The sequence below is a fragment of the Dipodomys spectabilis genome, unplaced genomic scaffold (assembly GCF_019054845.1).
Source record: "Dipodomys spectabilis isolate Male_0828 unplaced genomic scaffold, ASM1905484v1 ptg000002l, whole genome shotgun sequence".
Lineage (NCBI taxonomy): Eukaryota > Metazoa > Chordata > Mammalia > Rodentia > Heteromyidae > Dipodomys > Dipodomys spectabilis.
In genome coordinates, this window is record NW_024870679.1 from 41899199 (window position 1) to 41920956 (window position 21758).

Genomic DNA, 21758 nt, shown 5'->3' on the forward strand with positions numbered 1-21758 from the left:
TATAGACTGGAAAGTGTGTTGTATAGTCATTTTGTATAACGCTGGCCAAAGAGGCTTAATTGCCTCTGCTGTTGAATGGCCTGTCGTGTAGAAAGAATCAAACCTTCCCCCACTCCATTAAGAAACAAATACATGCCTGGAATGAGCTGGAATTTCCAGGAAAAACATACCAGCACAATTTGTATAAATCCCTGTGAGATTACGGCACTGAAGTCATTTTGAATATGGTTTACTCTTCCCCTCTGCTTGGCACGACTCCTCATCTCCTTTCTCAGCAGGTTTTGCTGATCTGCTCTTAGAAAAGATTGTCTTTGTGAATGTGCAGAAGGAGCCCAAGCCTCACTCCATGGGAACGTAAGAGATGGAGCTAAAGAATGGGCTAAGAAGGCAGCTGAATGGAGAAGGTCATGCTGCTTCTGGAAGCTGAAAAGGCCAATCCTGTAAAAGAGCTGATGAGAGCATCTACTTTGATTTGACCCCCATAAGCTGTGTGTGCAGAGAAGGGTGGGCAGTGCAGCTTCACACAGGAGAAGCATAGTGAGATTCCAAGGCTGCTTTCTAGTCACACTTACTCTCTACTTGATTCAATTCTGTTTGCACAAAGAGTTTGTTAAGGCAATGGCAGACTACGAAGTCTTTAGGGATCAAGGGCTAAACAAATAAGCCTAATGGAAGACTCAATCAGCTCATGTCCCCCTGAGTGTTCCATTTGTAGGGCTGAAACTGCCAATAGGGGGATAAATTATTCTTTATATACTTAAATACTGATTTTAAAATTCCTTCTTTACAAAAATACAAGCCACAATAATAAAAAAGACTGGTAATACCAAGTAACAAATAACAAAAATAACACTCATGAAAGAGAATAAACATCAGGGGCTGGGAAGGTGGCTCAGTGGTAGAGTGCTTGCCTTGCATACATGAGGTCCTGGGTTCGATTCCTCAGCACCACATAAGCAGAAAAGGCCGGAAGTGGTGCTGTGGCTCAAGTGGTAGAGCGCTAGCCTTGAGCTGAAGGGCTGAGGGACAGCACCCAGGCCCAGAGTTCAGGCCCCACAACCGGCAAAAAAAAAAAGAGAGAATGTACATCAATTGTATTATGATCATAGCTGAGTGGCAAGTGTGATAAATCAAGACAACAATGATAACAGCCTTGTTTTATTTATTCTCTGATAAAGAACTGGGCCTTTTTTATTACCCAGGAATTTCTGCCTATTACGATTACTACTCCAAAATTTCTATAAATATGGAGTGAATTATATTTCAACAATTATATAGTACCTATCCAGCTTCACTACTCAGTATTCTCATTTCCTTAAAAAGGAAGGTCTTAAAAGAATTAAGATTACTTTTCTGTGAATTATAGGAGAGCAATCATAAAACTATTGTAAAAACTATATCCTCCTGGTATTTCACTAAAAAAATATTTAAATAGGAAGTCTCAATATGTCATTTGTTTCACTCCCAGAAGGTATATCATTGTTGATTATTATGTCACTATATTGTTTTTGTAATTGAGAAACAATTACAGAATAAGTTGAGATTTTGTACTATCTTAAGGTCCTGCCAATTCTCAAGAAATACACAGAAAAATATATTTAAATATATCTATTTCCTTTTAGTTATATATAGAAAACAATTTGAAATATTAACCAGGTATAGTGGCACACACTTGTAATCTCAGAATTTAGGTATTGGTTTTAGGAGAAGGAGGATTGTGAACTGCAGGCCAGTCTGGACTATATAGCAAGTTCAAAGCCTGAATTCACTTTGTAGTGAGACTCTGTCACCAAATAACCAAGGGCTTGAGGATGTAGTTGAGTTGTAGAGTACTTGTGCATAAGTTCCTAGATTCAACCCCTAACCTAACTCTAACCAAAAAGGAAGGAAGGAAGGAAGAAAAAAAGATCAATATAAATCACTGTATTAATAAAGAAGGCAGCTTAAGGGTGGGGCAGAATGATAGATTAGAAACATCCTCTATTTTGACCTTGTGAATGAGAAAACTCAGGTAAACAAGAGAGAGACTACATTTTGAAGGCAGAAAGAGAAGAAGAGCATTAGAATCATGAAACAGTTATCAAGATAGCTAAAACCACTGAGAAAAAGGAAGGCAAAGAGAAAATTTAAACAGTCCCTAGTTCTATCACCAGCTCCCTGAGATGGGGGTGGCCAGAGGTGAAGACAAAAACCAAAAGGTAAGCCAGATGGCTCTAGTGGTGGGGCTGGCAATTCTAATTGCAGGACAATCCCACACTCCCAGCAAGCCTTAAACCCAGTGCCCTATTTGGTAAGGCTGACTGCTCTAAGGTGATAGGCTAGCCTTGGCAAAAAGGACATTTTGTTTACTCTTCTCTCAGACAGCAAGCCTTCACCTTGTGAGGGAGCTTATTGAGACTAAGCTGCTCTGGAACATGGAAACATGAAGTAAGCAAGACTCAGGAAAACCCTGCCACAGTGTCGGGGGGGGGGGGGGGGGGGGGGAGATGATGACACGAGGAAGTTGTGGAGGGGGAGAAGGTCCAGTGTGGTCCTTCGGAAAGGATTAAACAGCAGGAAGGTCAGGCAGTGAAGCACATCAAGACCAGAGGCAATGAGTCCCATTGCCCAAGGATTATGGAAAAAGTAAACACTAATGCCTTGGCTGGTGTAGTACTTAGCTAAGTACCAAGACCCATCTCTTCTGCCAGGATGGTCTGAAAACTCTGAGCCTAGAATACCCTGTTGCTTTCCACAGCCTTCTTCCTCACTCAGGGAAGTAACTGTTGGTCAAGTCCTCTTGTGGGGATTGCACCCCAATGTGTGTTTGCTGTTAGGTAGGACAGAAAAACTTGTACGCAGGCCTTCCAAATCACATGATTTTAACAGCCTATTCCTCCTACTGGGAGGATAACTGATAGACTGTATCTAAATGCCTCTAGGAATTGCATCCTGGCCAGGGCTTACTGCCAGATGAGAGGACCCTGAGTCCAGGCCCTCCAAACCATGTGATTTCCACAGTTTATTCTCCTATGGAGAGGGGTCTGAAAGTACTGAGACCAGCAGGCAGAGTGCTTCACTCCCTCAGTTGTTGTTATGACAGGGCAGAAATCAGTGCTCTGCCTCCCCAGAGTCCAGAAAGTATTTGTGGGACAACTGCAGGTTTGGATGTTTGCTGCCCCTGGGATCATGAATTGGAGGTTGTATGGCTATGTAGGCTGTGAATTTTCTAGCATGAACAGTGGTCTCCAGTACCCAATAAGGGAAGTTATTATAGTAAAAAAAAGTCCAGAAATGGGTAACTGATTCTTCTACAAGAGACTCCAGATAGTTTACCCTGAACTGAGCAGTACTAGAGAATCAGGCCTATTTCCTTGGAAGAATACTTGTATCGCAAACTGAACTATACCACCAGCATATGGTGTGAAATAGCATCACAATCCTGTCACTACACCATCCTACTGAAACATTGAGAGAACTTCAACTCAAAGACTGTAGTTAATTAAAACTTCCAATCAATGGTTTGGCCTCAGCTGTGTAAGTCTCAATACAAAAAGCACAAGAAATATGAAAAAAAAAAAGTAGGCAGCACAACTCTTTCAGCACCTAACAATTCTATACTAATGAACATTAACAGTAGAGCAAAGTGTATAAAATCTCAGATAAAGAATTTTAAAAATGATTATAGAAAGACAATGAAATTGAAGATAACAAAAATAAATGTCTGAAAGAATACCAAGAAAACACAAGAACTGAATGAAACAAAGAAAACAACATAGGACAAGAAGAATTCAATAAACACTATAATTTCAATAGAAAAAAATAAAATTCCGAAAGTGAAAAGCTCAGTAAATCAAATAAAAAACATAGTTGAAAGCCTCTGTAGTAGACTGGATCAGGGCTTTGTAAATAAGGTAGATAGATGTGCTAGAACATTCAGATAAAGAAAAAATAAAGATGTACAAATGTAACATGAAACACCTCTGGTATACTATTTAAAGACCAAACCTATGAATCATGAACATGAAGTAGGTGGTGGTAGTGGGGGTGGAGGAAGAGGAAGGGGAGGAAATGGAGGAGGAGGAGAAAGAGGGAGAGTGGAAGTGGAAACTAAAGTTATATATAATGAATTTATTATATTCTCAAGGAATGATATGTTTCAAGCCCTAGAAGAAAAGAACAGACAACCTAGATGATTGTATCCAACAATTAGAAAAAGCCTCCGACAAAACTCAAAATCCTTTTATGATAAATGCTCTCAAAGAAACAAGAAATATAAGGGAATATACTTTAACATAATAAAGACTATATATAACAAAACCTATAGCCAACATCATACTAAACAGTTCAGTTTTTACTAAACTAAAATCTGAAATCATTTCCTCTAACATTAGGAATGAGACTAGAGTGTTTACTTTCACTACTCTTATTTAGTATAGTGCTTGAATTTTCTTTTTTACCAGAACAATAAGGGAAGAGAAGAAAATAAAAGGGTTACAAAAGAAAGGAAGAAAAAAATGATCTCTACTTGTGGATGATTTAATGATCTCTACTTGTGGATGATTTAATTCTACCCCTAAAGACTCCACCAAAAAATTCACAGAACTGATAAGTACTTTTGGCAAAATAGGAGAATACAAAATTAACATAAAAAATCAGTAGCCTTTCTACACACCAATAGTAAATGAGCTGAAAAAGAAATCAGAAAAACAATCTCAGTCACAATATTCTTAAAAATTCAGTATCTGAAATAAATCTAAGAAAATGAAAGACATATACAATGAAATTATAAAACTGTGGACACCGAAAGATAGAAATACCTCCAATGCTTATATACTGGCAGAGTTAATATTGTGAAAATGGCTATCCTTACCAAAATTCCAATACCATTCTTTATGTAACATCTGCACAAGACACCTCTTGGCTACGTTTCCACCCAGTATCTGTTACCTAGGTAACTGGCAGGCCTGGAAGCAGTCACCTTCCCCTCCTGCTAGGTCACATCCTGGGCCACCTCAGGTCACATGCTTCCCATCTGACCTTAGGAGGGTCCCAGACCCTGAGGTCACATCCCAATCCAGTGTGGCCATACCTTTCCCCTACCTGGCCACACCTCTTCCTGTCCCTGGCCCAGGGGTGGGTGACCCCTTCTTTTTTCAGGCATGCCTCTCCACCATGCATGGCGGGGGCAGCAGTTTGGTAATAAACTTATTTTCCTGCCTGAATAGCACATGGTGTTCTCTTCATCGGCTACCTAATGAAACCTACCTATTTAATATACCTTATACTTTACAGTAATAGAAAAAAAAGCCTAAGATTTATATGGAAGCACAAATTACCCAGAATAGTCAGAGAAATCCTGAGCAAAAAAGTGCAATATTGAGAGTATCATAATATATGATTTCACATTATATTACAGAACCATAGTAACAAAACTAGAAAGTTACTGGCACAAAACAGACATGGAGAACAATGGAATATACTGGATGTTCTGGAAATAAACCCACAGAGCTCTATAGCCTTCTGACTTTGACAAAGAAGCCAAAAACACATACTGGAGGAAAGATAGCATCTTCAACAAGTGATGTTAGAAAAACTTGACATTCACATGTAGAAGACTAAAACTATATCGATCTCTCTCAAAGTATAGATATCAATCAAAAAAGAACTATGCAATTTGTGGGCAGGGATGGGAGGGAGAAATTGGGGGACGGTAAAGAAAAGGGTGACATTGTCCAAAAGAGAAATGTATTTATCACCAGAATTATGAAATTGGAACTCCTCTGTACAAAACTTAATAAAAAAATAAATTTTTGTCTCTTTTTTTGGTACTGGGGATTGAACCCAGGACATTGCACTTGCTAGGCAAGTGCTTTGTCACTGAGCAACATTCCAGCCCAACAATAAAATTTTTTAAAAATCAATCAAAATGACCAAAGATCTTACTAGAAGGTCTGAAATTTTGGAACTACTACAAAAACAAAAACAGGCAAGGGGCTGGAAATGTGGCCTAGTGATAGAGTGCTTGCCTAGCATGCATGAAGCCCTGGGTTTCATTCCTCAGTACCACATAAACAAAAAGCCAAGAAGTAGTGCTGTGGCTCAAGTGGTGGAGTGCTAGCCTTGAGCAAATAAAACTCAGGGACAGTGCCCAGGCCCTCAGTTCAAGCCCTAGGACTGGCAAAAAGCCAAAAACAAATAAAAACAGGCAAAATGCTTGATGGTATAGGCATGGGAAGCAACTTCCTGAAAAGGGCTATAATTCCTCAAGAAATAATACGAATTAAGAAATGGGACTATATCTAATTTAAAAGCTTCTGCATAGCGGGGTTGGGAAGGTAGCTCAGTAGAGTGTTTACCTTGTATGCTGAGACTCTGGGTTCAATTCCTGAGAACCAAGTACCACATAGCAGAAAAAGCTCGAAGTGGTGCTGTGGCTCAAGTGGTAGAGCGCTAACTTTGAGCTGAAGAGCTGAGAGACAGTGCCCAGGCCGAGTTCAGGCCCCAAAACAGACCAAAAAAAAAAAAAAGCTTCTGCATAGCAAAGAAAATAAAAATAATCACAGGAATAAGGAGAAAATCCACAGAATGATAGAAAACATTTGCCAGTTATTCATCAGATTTAAATACTCTGGATAGATGCAGAGTATTTGAAGAGCTACAAAACTTAAATGCTTAAAGATCAAATAGTTCAATTAACAAATCTGCAAATGAAATGCACAGGCAGTTCTCAAAAGAGAAGTATAAATAGCCAGTAAGTACAGGAAGCAAAGTTCAACATCCTTAGCCACAAGGGAAATGTAAATGAAAAACTGAGATTCCAACTCAACCCAGTCAGAATGGCAACCATCACGAAACTAACAGCCAATGGTGGTGAGATTGCAGGGGGTGGGTGATATGGCATGTTGGGTATGCAACAGTTAAATTAACTTTTAATTTAATAGCTAATTTAACTTTTTCAGTTAAATTGGCCTATAAATCTGTTTTCACTGTTTTATTGTTGTTTTGACCCACTGCAGTACATAGTTTATGAAGCTATTTTTCTAATGAAGGAAACGATGAATGCCTCTTGTGGCCCAGAGAGCATGACTGCAAAGTGAGCGACCCAAAGTTGTACTAATGGTCTGCTGACAGCTGAATTATGGTGCCACTGAGGTTAGTGCTGTGTGGCATTTTAAGAGGTAGTATAGTGTAGCAGAAAAACTTGAATTTATCACTTAGTATCTGGATCTCAGCTTTTCCATTAAATATCTAATATATACACCTAAAAACTGAATTTACTGAGTTGATATAAAAATTGAAATATCTGGGGCTGGGAAGGTAGTTCAGTGGTAGAGTGTTTGCCTTGCATGCATGAGGCCCTGCGTTCAATTCCTCAGCACCACATAAGCAGAAAAAAAAAAGCCGGAAGTGGCGCTGTGGCTCAAGTGGTAGAGTGCTAGCCTTGAGCTGAAGAGCTGGGGGACAGCGCCCAGGCCCAGAGTTCAGGCCCTATGACCAAAAAAAAGAAATATCTAACATATGACATACACACTTACGTATGTACTTGTATATCTCTTGCTCTCTCACAAACACACAGATACACACCACAAATCACATATCATATACTATTTATACACAAAAGGTTAATAATTGAGTTTAATTTGCTGTCCCATATATCTTGGCTTAAAAAGAGGTTATTACAATTAGTCTCACTTACTTTCAGTGTAGTCAGCAAGAACATGGAAAGAAATGTTAATTCTGGTGTCAAATTGTCAATAGTTAAGTGAGATTGCTACAGTTAAACTCCCCTGGCATTTAATGCGTCTGATCTTCTTGTTTTAGTTTCCATCTTTATCTCAATGTTTCTGAGTGCTTTACTTCTTGTTTGAAAACTGGGATGAGGCATCAAAAGCAAACATCTCAACACTGAAGATCCCTAACAAAGAATTTAAGTAGACTGTCAGACAGTTAATAGGTTTACAGCTTGGACTCAGTAACTGGTTACAACTTTGAGCAGCCAGGATCTTTAGTAAACACAACTGCAGGGGCTGGGAAGGTGGCTCAGTGGTAGAGCGCTTGCCTTGCATGCATGAGGCCCTGGGTTCGATTCCTCAGCACCACATAAGCAAAAAGAAAAAAGCCGGACGTGGTGCTGTGGCTCAAGTGGTAGAGCGCTAGCCTTGAGCTGAAGAGCTGAGGGACAGCGCCCAGGCCCAGAGTTCAGGCCCCACGACCGGACCCCTCCCCCCCCCCCAAAAAAAGTAAACACAACTGCATCTGTCAGCCTTATTCTGAAATTTGTCTTCAATCTCCTACAATTCTTTAACAGTGAATTAGTCTTTAATCATATGACATATAGCCATATGGGAAAGACGTCAATTTCTTAAGTCCTGTTCTAATTTATCTAGATTTACTGTTTCTTTAAATACAAATCTACTTTTTAGCTATTCAAAAGCCATGTTTTTGAGGGAGGTTGTTCTGGAGTTTGAATTCAGAGCATCACATTATTGTTTGACTTTTTCGTTCAAGGCTGGTACTCAAACACTTGAGTTATATCTCTATACCTCTACTTCCAGAATTTTGGTAGTTAATTGGAAATTAGAGTCTAATGGTCTTTTCTATCTGGGCTGGTTTTTAACTGTGATCCTCAGTTGTCAGCCTCCTGAGTACCAGATGTTAGCTACCAGCAACCAGCTCAAAGCCATGTCTTACGTGAGAATTTTTTTGTTTTGTTTTTCTTCCATGCTAGTGTTTAAACTAGGGCTAGACAATCATTCCACTGAGGCAAGATAGATTAGGGACCAGAAGACATGGGAGCCAGTAGCTAGAAGCCAGAAATAAGCATTGTACTAATAGATAACTTGATCAGGAGCACGCGCTTGAATTTTTCTTTTATTCATCTACTCCCCTACTAAGTTGTAGCATACAGAAGAAAAACACATTTTGACCTTGCCGAGATGATTAATATACCCCAGTTACTAAGCAAGTATATATTGAAAAAAAATACTTATCTTGAGAAAAAAATGTTCAATAAAATACTCCTTTGTTTGCAGACATGCTTGTAGAAAAAAAAAAACCGTCTATGTAACAGCAACCCAAATTTAGTAAAATTAATCAAGATCTGATGTCTCTGGGCAGGATAATGTCAAAATTTTGTCACAACTAGAATGACTGAAATGTTCCCAGAACAAGGGAACTTTTATCTAAAGGAATGTTTAAGCAAAACTCCCTGCCCTACTTTGCCTAGTATTAATATCTCTAATGTTAAAAAGCTACTTACTGTGTTCCTCTTTATGTCCACCCTGTCTCTGAAATATATCTTTCACTTTCTCCTTGATTGCTAAATACAATTCTGCCTGTCTCTTGTGTCTCATCCTGAAATTCATTTCTATATTAGAGACAAGGACCTACATGGGTACAACTGCATGATTCTGTCTCTGGTCCAACTCTTATCCATACTATCCTCCACATTGCTGATCTTCCTAAAAGCAAATCTGATCATGTTAAATTTGAAGAGCTTGAACAGCTCAATGACCTCTACCATAGAAGTCCAAATTTCTTAGTATGGTAAACTAAGCCTTTTGGGAATTGATACCTTGTTCTGTGATTAACCTACTTAGTATTATATTGCTATGTTGGGTTGTTTGGGCTTGCCATATGTACTCTTTCCCTTAGACACCCTACCTGTGCATATACTGTTTTCTTTTCTTTTTTTTTTACGGTTAATTTAATTTTCTTTTTTTTCCCCATTTTTCTTAATTTTTTGTGAACATACTGTACAGAGGGGTTAAAATTACATGGGCAAGATAATGAGTACATTTCTTATCAAGCATTGCAGCCTACTCCTTTGTTTACCCTTCACATCCCTTCCCAGCCTCCCCCTGCACCCCCACATACACTGTTTTCTGTTTACCTGAGGAGGCCCTCCTTATACTTAATTGGTATCTCAAATGTCACTCTCTCCAGAAAAATATTCCTAACATTTCTAAGCAGAGTTAAGGGGTCCTTCCTCTAAGCTTTCAAGATCCGTTGGTCATATTCCTATTAGAGTACTACTTATAGCAATATAATAGTTTTCATGTCTGTCTTTCTTAATTCTAGAGTACTAGGATTAGGTTCTGGCTATTTTTCTTTATTCTGCAACTTGAACAGGTAAAGAAATTTTGAAAATGATTATTGGATAAATGAATATTGTGAAATTGAAAAAAAACAAAGTTTAAATACTCAGATGAAAAAAGACACAGGCAGATGCTAAAAGTCAGTGAGAGATGTGGTTAGTTTTTCCTTGTAATTAGGTTCTGTCACAGTTGGCAGCTATGATATTGCCCTCCAAGGATCATCATGATCAGAGACAAGATTTGGGGATCTATGTACTATAAATCTGACACAAACAACACCTACGATTTCATATTCTACTTCCCCAACCATTTCTCACATTTGGCTTTGAGAAAAAATTTCAAAAAATTCATTTTCAGGGGCTGGAAAGGTGGCTCAGTGGTATAGCGCTTGCCTTGCATGCATGAAGCCCTGGGTTCAATTCCTCAGCGCCACATAAGCAGAAAAAAAAAGCCGGAAGTAGTGCTGTGGCTCAAGTGGTAGAGCGCTAGCCTTCAGCTGAAGAGCTGAGGGACAGCGCCTAGGCCCAGAGTTCAGGCCCACGACCGGACCCCCCCCCCCCCCCCAAAAAAAAAAAAATTCACTTTCAGGTGCGTCAGAGAAGTAATTTCTATTTCAAAGTGCTCCAAAAGCCAAGTATCCCCCTCTTATTCTTTTTCTTTTGCTAAATAGAATGGAAAATGTCAGTGCTGCACTAAAGATGAGAACAATCTGAGCCCAAACTTACTACTGTACAACTTTAGGGAAGTTATTACACCCTCTACTCATCTCCACATTCTCTACTTTCAAACAGAATTAACTCTACTATCCGGGAGATCTCAGGAAATAATTAAAGGTAAAACTCAGACATGGCTTACTATGTACCTTACTGAGTTAACCCATCTATTTCTATAATTCTCTTAAAATTGTTACTATAAAGGTGATATGCAAAGGGGTTGCAGTTACATAAGTCAAGCAATGAGTGCATTTCTTTTTGGACAATGTCACCCCTTTCCTGCTCTCTCCCACTTTTTTTATTTCTATAATTATTTGTGGAAGGACCTATGATTATCCTCAGTGTACAGAATAAGATGGGAGCACAGAGAGAAAGTTGACTAGAATGGAGATCGCAGAGGGGGAGGGGAGAATGCAAGCTTTATTTGTAACAAGCACAAAGCAAAAAGAAGAAGAAAAGGAAAGGAGACACTGGAAGGCAGTCTTCAGATCTGGGATAGTGTTCAGTATTTCAATCACATTTCTTATCCAAGATTCTAGGACCTTGAACCATGATTTATAATGAAAATAAGAATAGTGCTTGTGATTTTAGCTATCAGGGTGGTAAATCTACCCTTTACTGGTTCTTTATCTACAGAAAAATACACTGTTATTAGATGAACATCTACCTTGGGATATGTATGGCTGATGGATCAATTGGCTAGATTTTTCTCAAGAATGATAATAAAAAATAGAAACATATCATAAAACACAGTTGTGCTATGGTTTTTCTTCAGAAACAACATTTAAAAACAAATATTTAAGTCCATATCACTCTTTACTCAAAAAGGCAATCTGGGTAAAATTCATGGGATGTCTGCTATGCATAATACAATTATCTCCAAGCTGTTACCAAGCTCTTACATAATCATCTTCCTTTTGGGGCAATGAACCATTTAGAAAGTGCTAATAAATAATTGTTAAATTCAGGTAATACAGAGATGGAATCGCAAAGGCTTGGAATTTATAGATGGTTCCTCAAAAGGAACTCTGCTTAGGATAGCCATCATTTGCTCTGAATAGTATACTCAAGTCTTTTGAGATGTTCAAGCCTCCTTTATCTGTGTCTGTGTTTTCACATCTTCTTTCCTCAGCAGAAAGAGCAGAGGAAGATCAGGTTACATTGCTTCTTGGGGCCTGTATAAATTCCTGTGAGGTTCTCTCTTCTGTCAGGAGAAGTTGCCCTGGCAACCATATTTATACACTCAATTCCCTCCTTTCCTTTGATTCACAGGTTGGTATAAAAATTAATGTATATTGAATTGCTGAAGCTTACAAGTCAATCAGTCTAATATAGTCACAAAAATTGTAGACTCTGGTTTTTGTCTAAAATTCACTTTATTTAAAAATTTAAATATAATTCTCTTTAGTTCAAATATTTAAGAACAGATTTAATATAGATGGGTAGATATTTCTGGGTGTAGACAAAAGAATATTTTCCTAAGGGAATATGTTACTCATTAGGATGACAAAGAGACAAATTGGTACTTTAGTTCTAGGCAAACAAGGAAGCTTTGAAAAAGCCCTGGGCAAGAGGAGTCAAGAACCAAGATGGAAAATCCAGGCCATCTGAAATGTTGAAATCAAACTTAAGGCTCTAAGTGATCAGAAGTCAGGACCTAGATAACCATATGGGGCATGAGTTATCAATAGTGGGGTTTCATTAATTTATTCACCTGTATTATTTAAGCAGCTATTAGTTCATAGTATTGGGGCTATAGCATTAAGTTAGCTAGACACAGACCCTGACTTCATAAAATGTAAAGTCAAATATATGAATAATGAACCAATATTGACTTTAACACCCTATGACTTTTAGGGCCATAATTTACTTCAGACTAAAGGAATTACAGAGGTTAAGAAGTCCTCAGTAGAGTAGGTGAGTTGTCAAGTAGTTTTTTGTTGGTGTTTTCTTTTCTTTTCCATTTTGTTTTTGTTTTGGTGTTACATCAGTTTAAACTCAAGACCTTGTACTTGCTAGTCAGGCATTATTACTAAAGCTGGGCTTTAGTAGTTATGGATTAAATATGGTCTTACATTTTATGTCTGGCTCAGACTGGACTATGATTTTCCTTTTTTTGTGTGATAGTCCTGAGGCTTGAAATCAGGGCTTTTTTTTCTTAAAGCTAGCACTCTACCACTTGAGCCATAGAGCCACTTCGTTTTTTTCTTTTTTCTTTTTTTTTTTTGTTGGTTGTGAGGCCTGAACTCTGGGCCTGGACACTGTCCCCCAGCTCTTCAGGATAGACCAGCGCTCTACCACTTGAGCCTCAGCCCCCCTTCTGGCTTTTTCTGCTTATGTGGTGCTGAGGAATCCAACCCAGGGCCTCATGCATTCAAGGCAAGCACTCTACCACTGAGCCACCTTCCCAGCGCCACTTCAGTTTTTTTCTAAGGTAAGAGTCTAGTAGACTTTTCTGCCCAGGATAGAACTGAACCACGATCCTTGATCTTAGCCTCCTAAGTAGTTAGGATTACTAGAGTGAGACAACAGTTCCTGGCTTGATGTTCCTATTTATGCTTACCAGCTTTTATTGGTTGAGATGGGGTTATGGCAAAATTTTGCTGGGACTGGCCATGGTCTGTGATCTTCTCAATATCTGCTTCCTATATGGCTAGGCTTACAGGGAAAGGTATTGTCAAATTTAAGGCTTTAAATAGTTTAACTTCAAATAGTTTTCTTTCCTTTTTGCATATTTTTATTTATTTACTTATTTTATTTTTTTGTCAAAGTGATGTATAGACACTTACATATGTAAGGTAATGAGTATAACAAATAGTTTTTGACATAAGAAATACTTTACATTTTTATCTCCAGGAACTATAATATATGAGCCTATCAATGGAGAGATGAAGAGCTGTATTTAACATAGGCACAGTGCAGTATACCTAGAAACAATGTAGTATACCTAACTTTTCTGAAGAAAAAAGTTAAAGTATATAAAAGTAAGAATTATTCTTAAGTGCATTCAAAACCATTTATCGAAGATCTAATATATTCAAAGCATAGTAGAAATTGAAGTTATGGGTCTGAAAAGTACATCATCCTAGAAATTACAACTAGGTGCTAAGTGCAAAGATATGTTAGGATATTAATTAAAACAAGCTGGGAAATGATTCTGAGAGGTGATGCTGGAACTGAGTTTTAAAAACAGAGAAATATTTAAGACTAATTCTGGAGGCATTTGTTATACATCAATATACAACTACAACAGTGCCTATGGAGAACCTACCACCATCCAAAAGACATTGTGGAGAGTACTTAGCTGTCCAAGTTTGTTTCAGACCGCACCAGAAGTCTCTTAGTATCTTTAATGACATGTATTGCTAGGTTTATTCTGACCACATTTGGATTAGGAAATAAGAACAATCACACTGGGGGGGAGGGGGGGTATGATTGGGTGGGAGGGAGGGGGGAAAATAAAGAAAAAAAAAAAAAAAAGAAAGGGGAACTGGCCCTTCAATAAATGATCAAACTTTAAAAAAAAAAAAAAAAAAAAAAAAAAAAAAAAGGATTCAGGTGGACCTGTTGCAACAATGAGAAGTACAAAATGTCATGTCAAAACCAGCGTTACAATGTCGGTGGGGGAGGGGAGGGGGGGTATGATTGGGTGGGGGGGATGGGGGAGGCTGGGAAGAGAGGTGAAGGGTAAACAAAGGAGGAGGCTGCAATGCTTGGTAAGAAATGTATGCATTATCCTGCCCATGTAATTGTAACCCCTCTGTACAGTATGTTCTCAAATAAAATAAAATTAAATTAAAAAAAAATAAAAAAATAAAAAAAAAAAAAAAAAAAAAAAAAAGAACAATCACACTAAATGAGAAGAACCTAGGTAATAGGCAAAGGCAACATAAGCCCAGAGTTGTCTGATTTCCTCCACATGGGAATCTATGTTGGCTGGTGTGGGACTTGCTTAGCATTTAGTTGAATTATTGCTTAGATAGAAGAGGGGAGAGAGATAAAAAAAAGGGGGGCAAAAAAATTGGTTTGGAAAAGAGCAATAACTATAGAAATAAAAACAAGAAAAAAATTAATTTGATGTCAGTTCCAAGTGATTATAAAGCCAGGAAGGAGGGGAAACACTTTTTTAGAAATAAAATTTTTGATGATCCATGTGGTAGATAAGGAATAAATAGCATAAGCTACAGAAGTAAGAGAAGAATATATAGGCAATCCATATAATTATGGTAGACAGGGCCCTGTAGTTCAAAGCTGTTGGGGTAAAAGTGTGACATCACTCTGGTTTATAATATTCCAGATCAGGGGAGATATTCCAGAGCCTGGAGATATTCTGCCAAAGTGTGTATTTGGGAGACAGCCACAGTATGCAGTTGTAGAAATGGGGAGGACTGGACATGGGCTGTTGGGAAGTTTAATCAGCAGGGAGTTTGTGTTATAAAGGGCTGGGTGATCAATGGCCACAAGCTACGGTATCAGGAGGAGGATCCTTTGCCTGTGATTACTGTGAAGACTCAGAACTCTGAGCCTAAGTCAGTCTCTGGATTTGCCTCCCTGCTGCATATGTTTTGCTCCTGGGAAGGACTGCAACTCTAAGCCCAGGTCTGGTGGATCATTTTATTTCTTTAGTCTATTACCTTACTGGGAATGATCTTAAAACACAGAGACAAGCAGACAGTGTCAGATTGCCTTCATTCTGCCCATCCAATGAAGATTGCAGTGATTTTTGCTTCTCCCAGACTCTAACATACTCAAGCAACACCCCAAAGGTTGGATGTTTACTACTCTCAGATGCACAAACCAGAGGGTGCTCTGGAGTGAATGGGAGCCTTCCCGGACAGCAGGCTGAAAAGTTTGTTGGGGTCAGCAATGGCTCTTGGGTCACAAAGAAAATGTAAATGTTGAGTTCAAACCCCACGACCGACCAAAAAAAAAATGTAACCCTGAAGCTGACAACTGTGTACTAGTCCCTACTTAGTGTACCAGAAACCATGCCCCCCCTAAAACTTGAAGAGAGAGCTATCCTAACAGATGTCTAAATTGTAACTTAGAAACATAAGGATTATAAAAAACCAACAACACAGAAGCAACACTAATCTTCCAAAAGTTCTTGATTCTCAAAAGATATTGAAATGGTTGAAATGCCAAAGAAAACATTCAGTTTACAAACTGATCAATGACCTCCAAGAGGGTGAAGTCAAATTAGATTAAAAAAAATTCAATAATTTGGATGAGAAACTCAGTAAACAGAGATTCTGAAAATAAAAACAAAATCAAATGGAAACCTTGGAAATGAAAATCAAATTAAAAATTCAATGCAAAGTACCAATAGACCAGACCAAGTAGAAGAAAGCATATCAGAGACTGAAGACATGCTAATAAATTGACATTCAGAAGGCAATAAAGAAAAAGAAAAGCCATTATGACCACAAACCCAAGACCTCTGAAACATGATTAAGAGACAAAACCTAGAAATCTTTTGTGTCAAAGAGGGCACTGAGATATAGACTAAAGGCATAGAAAACATATTTAATGAAATTATAGAAGAAATTTCACCAAATTAAGGGGGGAAATAGGCATCCAAGTACATGAGGTATTTAAAAGCTCAACTATATATGACCAGCAAAGAACCTCTCTCTATACCATAAAATAGTTAAAATGCCAAATGTCCTAACAAAGAAAGACTACTGAAAACTGCAGGAGATAAGGGCCAAGTTACTTACTAAGGCAATCCTATTAGCAGAGCAGCAGACTTCTTACCTTATACCCTAAAAGGTCAGGAGAGCATGGACTGATGCATTTCAAGCTCTGAAACAAATAGCTGCTAAGACACACTATCTTTCTAATCAAATTATTTTTTTAAATCAAATGAGAAATAAAGGCCTTCTATGATAAGCATTAACTGAAACAATTCATGACCACTAAGATAACAATAAAGAAAATACTTAAAGAAATACACCTACAGAAGATGAAGAAAAATAGAAACAAGCAGGAGAGCTTGGGAAATCTCACTAAAAGAACTGATGGACAACTAAAAAGTGAGAAAGAACCAAATATTATTAACTTAGGAAACCTCTTAGATAAAGAAAGGAGAAGTTAGTTCATTCCTCTCCATAATTACACTGTGTAAATGGTCTTAACTCTTCAATTAAAAGGTGCCCAATGGCTGAAGGGATTTAAAAAAACAACAAGACCCAGCTGGTACTGTCTACAAGAAACTCAACTCATTGGCAAAGACAGGAAGATATTTATAGTGAAAGAAAGGAACACAGTATTGCAAGCAAATGGCATCTGAAAGCAAGCAGAAGTAGCTAAATGCTTATCAAACAAACTAGAGTTCGAATCAATATTAAGCAGAAAAGACAAAAAAGGTCACTATATATTCATAAAGAGAACAATCCATCAAGAAGATAGGGTGATTGCAAGTATGTGTACAGAATGTTGATGTACTCAAATTCATGAAATAAACACTACTATATATAAAGGGACAGATGAATCCAGATACAAAATGGTGGATAGCTTTTAATACCCTTTTTTTTTTTTTTTGGCGTCCGGTCGTAGGGCCTGAACTCTGGGCTTAGGCACTGTCCCTCAGCGATTCAGCTCAAGGCTAGAGCTCTACCACTTGAGCCACAGCGCCACTTCTGGCTTTTTTTCTTTTTGCTTATGTGGTGCTGGGGAATTGAACTCAGGGCCTCATGCATGCAAGGCAAGCACTCTACAACTGAGCCACCTTCCCAGCCCCAATACCTATTCTTATTGATTATCATTTATACAAAAAAAAAAAAAAAAAATCAACAAACTTCAGCCAGGCACTTGTGGCTCACGCCTTTAATCCTAGCTACTCAGGAGGCTGAGATCTGAGGATTACGGTTCAAAGCCAGCCCAGGAAGGAAACTCCAAGAGACTCTTTTCTTCAATAAACCACTCAGAAAACTGGAAGTAGCACTGTGGCTCAAGTGGCAGAGCACTAGCCTTGAGCTGAAGAGCTGAGGGACAGCGCCCATGCCCAGAGTTCAAGCCCCATGACCGACAAAACAAAACAAAACAAAAATCAACAAACTTCAGATTTAAACTACGCTAGAGATCAAATGGATTTACTAAATACCTATAGCATATCACATCTGACATCTGCAGAGTACACATTTTTCTCAGAGCCTATGGAACTTTTCCCCACATAGATCACATTTTAGGTCATAAAGTATTAACAAATAACAACAAAAAGGGAAATTATTTCTTGTGGCTTACCAGATCAGAATAGAATTAAAAATCAATAGCAAGAATAACAATACAAACTGCATAAATACATGGAGATTGAACAATAAACTGTTGAATTATTAGTCTGTAACTTAAGAAATTAGGGAGGAAATTTTAAAATTCATACAATCAAATGAAAATAAAAACAGAACTTATCAGAACCTTATCTTAGAACAGCAAAGGCAGTTCTAAGAGAAATTTATAGCTATGAGTACCTATCCTAAAAAATCTGAACAAACCCAACCAATGAGGCAAAAGATCTTTTTAATTAAAAGTATAAAACACTGAGGAAAAAAAAAACTGGATACTAGGGAACTTACCTAACCTTACAGCTTTCATTATTACCTTCTCCATCTGACACACTTTAATTTCCCTCTTTTGACCAATACCTCTCCCTCCCCTCACACAAACACATGTGTACACACTCCCCAACACTTACAAGGTATATACACTGAAAAATTCCAGGATTTCCTCAAGATATTTAACATTTCGCTTCTTTATAAAGCTGAAAAGTCTGATTTAAACATTAGATGAATTCTGGGATGAGACCTATCTTTCCACTTATGGGCCCATCCTTGTGCTATTATCAATGACCAGGAAATTGAATTGGTAGTAATATAGTGGCATATATAGCTGCCTTCCATATGACCAGGGAGTAAAAATAGGCTGGCTATTTGACTGCCTATGAGCTAAAATGAACTATTTATAGTTTTGGAGATAGATGCTAAGGCAGCAAAATAAGAGTTTTCTCTACGTAAGACCTCAGTAAGAAGGAACCTTACAAAAGCAAATCATGGGTGGAAATTAGAATCAAGAGGATAAGATTTTTAGATGGGAGAGAGAACCAAAAGGAGGAGGCACTGGAAGTTTTCTATAGAGGAGATGGTGTTGTCCTTCCCTACACAGGTTTTGGAGGTTGTCAGGCTCACTGCTGTCCTATACAGCTAGCATCACATAAGAGTGGTTTCTATCCTTCTATTTCTATCCATGCTCTCTCTCAAACTGCTTCCCCTGATCTACCCCACAGTCCAATCCTCTTAATCAGATCCTTCCATTTCTCATCTTGTTGCTCATTTCCCTTCAGCATTGTTCCTAGCTCTGACCTGCACTTTCCATTTTTCTATGGTTTAAATCTGCCTTCCTAGGATGCAGCAGTACTAATATATTGTGGCCACTTTTCAGGTCTCTACCTGAAAACTAACCTTTTGTAATTCTGGTTATGGGACTCTTACAAGAAAAAGAGGGCAACAAAGATAAGAAAAAGTGGAAAGTGTAAAATATAGTAGAGAAAAACAATCAGAAGGAAAATACTACTTGAAATTGTCATAGAAATATAGGTAACTTTGGAAACCTATATTACAAAATAAGGGGGGAAAAGCCATGGTGGTAATAAAAAGCTATTTCCTAGAGATATTATTCTTTTTAAATGTCTGAATTCACTGATCCTTCTGCTTTGGTGATCCTGACCTTCCAACCTTCCTTGCAAGGCACACTCCTACTCGCCCTTCAATACCTTGTTTAAATGTGTTATCTGGATAGCCTGCACTGTTCTTCTAGACAATGAACTGTTCCCTCTTCTGTGTTTCCAAATCTCTTTATATATATATATATATATATATATATATATCCATTAGGCTGTTACCACTTACACCAACAATTTCATCTCTCCCACGACTTCCTTGAGGACAAGGACTAATTTTCTCTTATTCATTTTATGCGTCCTCAAGACATAGCATCTGGCATACCCCAAGAGGTTGCTGTTGCCATGATAAACGACGTGGAAGCATAATCTGCACTTCATTTGCAAAAAAAAAAAAAAAAATCCCATTTGGTTCTTGACACTTTTCATGTCCTCTTGATTTTGAAGGAATAGCTTTAGACCTAAGAAGGAAAGCCTATGGCTCAAACTGGAACACGTTGGCTTCTCATTCCCACTGGTGATAGAAACCTTTTCCCTACACACTAAACCTCTCAGGGCAAGCTTAATATTAATGACTCATCTCCTATCCTAACCATTGTTAGCGAAAGGCTAAATTACATTGCGAGTCTAAAGCCGGCCCTAGTTTTAGCGGAGTGGGGGAAGGGGGGTGGAGGGTACTAATTAAAAGCGAACTCTTGGGTAGCAGACCTGGGAGGGAACATGGCGGAGGAAGATGGATTTAAATCTTGCCGTGTAAGAAATCTGTTAGAAACTCACGTTAAACAGGCGCCTCCTCTGTACATGACAGATCCGATCCAGGTGTCCAGCAGTGACCTTTTCTCACGGGTGTAAGGTCATCGTCGCCCAGCACACAAAACCAGGGGCCCGTGGCTTCCTTGGCCATCCCTGTCTCTCTCAAACCTGGGGGTCTGCTTTCCCTTTAGGGGCTCGTCCTTCCAGCACCAACAACCACCGTTTGCTCGGCGGCGTGTCCTCCGCCCCACCCCCTCGCTGCGCCACTCTAGCCTTCGCCCCGCACCCCAACCCCCTCCCCAGGCCGGACGCAGGGTCACAAGTGGCTGCGGCCGGGGCTGTCAGGCCGCGGCTGAGGAGGGGGCGCCGTGCTTAGGCCCTAGGCTCCCCGCACTCCGCGGGACAGGACAGCGGGGGAGACGCAGGCCGCGTCTGGCCCCGGGGCTGAGCGGCGGCGGCGGGGCTCTCCAAGCCCCGGACGAGGGTGGGAGGAGGGGGTGCTCCGCGCCTCCCCCACCGAAAGCAAAGCTGGCGACGGCAGGGTCTTCAGCCCGTCTCCCGCAGCCGCCGGCAAGTCCCGGCCTCAAAGCTCGCCGTCACTCTTCCTAGTGGCTGGGTCTTCGCCCGCCTGCCCGTGCCCACCGCAATGCCCCGGCCTTCGCGCGGCCCGGCCTGACGCCAGCCGCCTCGCCGGGCCGCGCCGTGACAGCTAGGTGCCCAAAGGGTTAAGCCGGCAGAGCGGCGCCGGGTGTGCCCCCCCCCCGCCCCCCGCGCCGCGCGCGCGCGCCGCCGTCGGTCTGCCGCGAGCCGGCCCCAGCGCGCACGCGCCCGCCCGTCCGCCCGCCGTTACCTGCGGTCGTTTCCGCGCTGCTCCTCCTCCACCTGGCCGCTTTCTCCCGAGGGCCGCCCCTCAGCCCGCCCCCTCGGCTCCGCGCCGCACACCCTGCCGGCTACTCGGACGCGGCCCGGGGAGGAGGGGCGTGGGGGCGATTACCATATATTAGCATAGCGGGGGCGCGTCACGTGTCCGCTTCAGCCAATGGTCATTCTTGGAAGGCGGGGGTTGAGATGAACACGCCCCCATACTGCTCCGGGTCTGAACCTGTAGCCATGGCAACGTCTAGCCGGGCGGGGTACGGGGTGAGGGGAGGCACTGAAGCCCATTGGCTCCCCCAGGAGCATCTCCCCTACCTGAGCTTCGTGTGGTGACACCAGAGGGGCTGAATTTGACTCAGCCTGGAAGGTTCAGATTCAGCACACACACACTCATCGAGGACAACAAAATTATGTTCCTAACACTTTCTATAGACTATGATTCTTTCTATAGACTATGACATCTGTAACTAATAGCATCACTTGATAGTGGGGAAAGTGGTGGCTCAGGTTAGATCATTCCCTCAAAGTCACACAACAGCACAGAAGGGAAAAAGTGAAGATTTAAGCCCATTTCTGGACTTCAGCCCTAAAGTCTCTTGAATTATTTTCTCCAGCAGGGGTCCTCCAACACCTTCTCACAATCCCAGGTATACCAGAAGTTGA

At 40.1% G+C, this 21758-nt stretch overlaps 1 protein-coding gene across 3 annotated transcripts in view; it reads right to left on the reverse strand.

The window, feature by feature from the left end:
* The window catches only part of Phc2 (polyhomeotic homolog 2), a 96415-nt gene extending 75964 nt beyond the window's left edge, over positions 1–20451 (reverse strand). For all 3 annotated transcript variants that reach the window (XM_042677751.1, XM_042677758.1, XM_042677743.1), the window contains exon 1: positions 20244–20451. The gene's annotated coding sequence lies outside the window, so the exon portion shown is untranslated. The remainder of the gene's footprint in view (positions 1–20243) is intronic.
* Positions 20452–21758: the final 1307 nt, after the last annotated feature.